The 2,991-nt window shown below is 34.4% G+C and overlaps 1 non-coding gene across 1 annotated transcript; it reads right to left on the reverse strand.

Annotated features, from left to right (window-relative positions):
• Positions 1–1,659: 1,659 nt before the first annotated feature.
• LOC148543958 (small nucleolar RNA R71) lies at positions 1,660–1,767 on the reverse strand. The gene has a single exon (XR_015900894.1). It is a non-coding gene; the product is annotated as a small nucleolar RNA R71 (small nucleolar RNA).
• Positions 1,768–2,991: the final 1,224 nt, after the last annotated feature.

A 2,991-nucleotide genomic window follows, 5' to 3' on the forward strand; every position in this document is an offset into this window, starting at 1 on the left:
TTTCAAAAATAAGTTCTTGATGTTCATCATGATCTTCATAGTGTTCTTGGTGTTCATCTTAACATTCATAGCATTCTTGCATGCATTCATTGTTTTGATCCAAAATTTTCATGCATTGCATCATTTTCATATTTTTCTCTCTCATCATTAAAAATTCAAAAAATAAAAAAAATATCTTCCCCTTTTTCTCTCATAAATTTTCGAAAATTTGAGTTGACTTTTTCAAAAATTTTTAAAATTCAATTGTTTCTTATGAGTCAAATCAAATTTTCAATTTAAAAATCTTATCTTTTCAATATCTTTTTCAAAAATCAAATCTTTTTCATTTTTCTTATCTATTTTCGAAAATTCCAAAAATATTTTTCAAAAATATTTTTCTTAATTTTACATCATATTTTCGAAAATATTCTCATTAATTAATGTTTTGATTCAAAAATTTCAAGTTTGTTACTTGCTTGTCAAGAAAGATTCAAACTTTAAGTTCTAGAATCATATCTTATGATTTCTTATGAATCAAGTCATTAATTGTGATTTTAAAAATCAAATCTTTTTCAAAACTAATTTCAATCATATCTTTTCAAAAATATCTTTTTATCTTATCTTTTTCAAAATCATATCTTTTTCAAAAATTTGATTTTAAAATATCTTTTCTAACTTCTTATCTTCTTATCTTTTCAAAATTGATTTTCAAAGTTGTTTCAACTAACTAACTAACTCTTTGTTTGTTTCCTATCTTTTTCAAAACCACCTAACTAACCCTATCTCTCTAATTTTCAAAAATATCTTCCCTCTTTTTCAAAATTTCTTTTTAATTAACTAACTATTTTAATTTTTGATTTCTATTTTCGAAAAACTACTAACCTTTTTCAAAAACTGTTTTTGAAAATCACTAACTCTTTTTCAAAAATTTTTTCGAAATTTTCCCTCTCTCATCTTATTCTATTTATTTATTCATCCACTAACATCTCCTCCTCACATCACTCACCAAAAATCCGAACTCCCTCTCTCTCTCTGAGTTCAGATTTTCTTCTTCTTTTCTTCTACTCACACAAGGACCTCTATACTGTGGTATAAAGGATCCCTATTATTATTATTATTATTTTTCTGTGCCCTCTTCTTTGTCATATGAGCAGGAGCAAGGACAAGAATATTCTTGTTGAAGCAGATCCAGAACCTGAAAGGACTCTGAAGAGGAAACTAAGAGAAGCTACATTACAACAATCCATAGATAACCTTTCAGAAATTTTTGAACAGGAAGAGGACATGGCAGCTAAAAATAATAATAATGCAAGGAGGATGCTTGGTGACTTTACTGCACCAAATTCCAATTTACATGGAAGAAGCATCTCCATTTCTGCTATTGGAGCAAATAATTTTGAGCTGAAACCTCAGCTAGTTTCTCTGATGCAGCAGAACTGCAAGTTTCATGGACTTCCATCTGAAGATCCCTTTCAGTTCTTAACTGAATTCTTGCATATCTGTGATACTGTTAAGACTAATGGAGTAGATCCTGAAGTCTACAGGCTCATGCTTTTCCCTTTTGCTGTAAGAGACAGAGCTAGAGTGTGGTTGGACTCTCAACCCAAAGACAGCCTGAACTCTTGGGATAAGCTGGTCACGACTTTCTTAGCCAAGTTCTTTCCTCCTCAAAAGCTGAGTAAGCTTAGAGTGGATGTTCAGACCTTCAGACAGAAAGAAGGTGAATCCCTCTATGAAGCTTGGGAGATATACAAAGAACTAACCAAAAAGTGTCCTTCTGACATGCTTTCAGAATGGACCATCCTGGATATATTCTATGATGGTCTGTCTGAATTAGCTAAAATGTCATTGGATACCTCTGTAGGTGGATCCATTCACCTAAAGAAAACGCCTGCAGAAGCTCAAGAACTCATTGACATGGTTGCTAATAACCAATTCATGTACACTTCTGAGAGGAATCCTGTGAGTAATGGGACGCCTATAAAGAAGGGAGTTCTTGAAATTGATACTCTGAATGCCATATTGGCTCAGAATAAAATATTGACTCAGCAAGTCAATATAATTTCTCAGAGTCTGAATGGAATGCAAGCTGCATCCAACAGTACTCAAGAGGCATCTTCTGAAGAAGAAGCTTATGATCTTGAAAACCCTGCAATAGCAGAGGTAAATTACTTAGGTGAACCTTATGGAAACACCTATAATCCGTCATGGAAAAATCATCCAAATCTCTCATGGAAGGATCAACAAAAGCCTCAACAAGGCTTTAATAATGGTGGAAGAAACAGGTTTAACATTAATAAACCTTTTCCATCATCCACTCAGCAACAGACAGAGAACTCTGAACAAAATACCTCTAATTTAGCAAACTTAGTCTCTGATCTGTCCAAGGCCACTGTAAGTTTCATGAATGAAATAAGGTCTTCCATTAGAAATTTGGAAGCACAAGTGGGCCAGCTGAGTAAAAGGATCACTGAAATCCCTCCTAGTACTCTCCCAAGCAATACATAACAAAATCCAAAAGGAGAGTGCAAGGCCATTGAATTAATCACCATGGCTGAACCTGTAATAGAAGGAGAGGACGTGAATCCCAAGGAGGAAGACCTCCTGGGACGTCCAGTGATCAATAAGGAGTTTCCCTTTGAGGAACCAAAGGAATCTGAGGCTCATCTAGAGACCATAGAAATTCCATTAAACCTCCTTATGCCATTCATGAGCTCTGAAGAGTATTCTTCTTCTGAAGAGAATGAAGATGTTACTGAAGAGCAAGTTACCAAGTACCTTGGTGCAATCATGAAGCTGAATGCCAAATTATTTGGTATTGAGACTTGGGAAGATGAACCTCCCTTGTTCACCAATGAACTAAGTGATCTGGATCAACTGACATTGCCTCAAAAGAAACAGGATCCTGGAAAGTTCGTAATACCTTGTACCATAGGCAACATGATCTTTGAAAAGGCTCTGTGTGACCTTGGTTCAGGGATAAACCCCATGCCCCTCTCTGTAATAGAGAAA

Source organism: Arachis ipaensis, chromosome B9 (assembly GCF_059453495.1).
Source record: "Arachis ipaensis isolate K30076 ecotype BB chromosome B9, ASM5945349v1, whole genome shotgun sequence".
Classification (NCBI taxonomy): domain Eukaryota; kingdom Viridiplantae; phylum Streptophyta; class Magnoliopsida; order Fabales; family Fabaceae; genus Arachis; species Arachis ipaensis.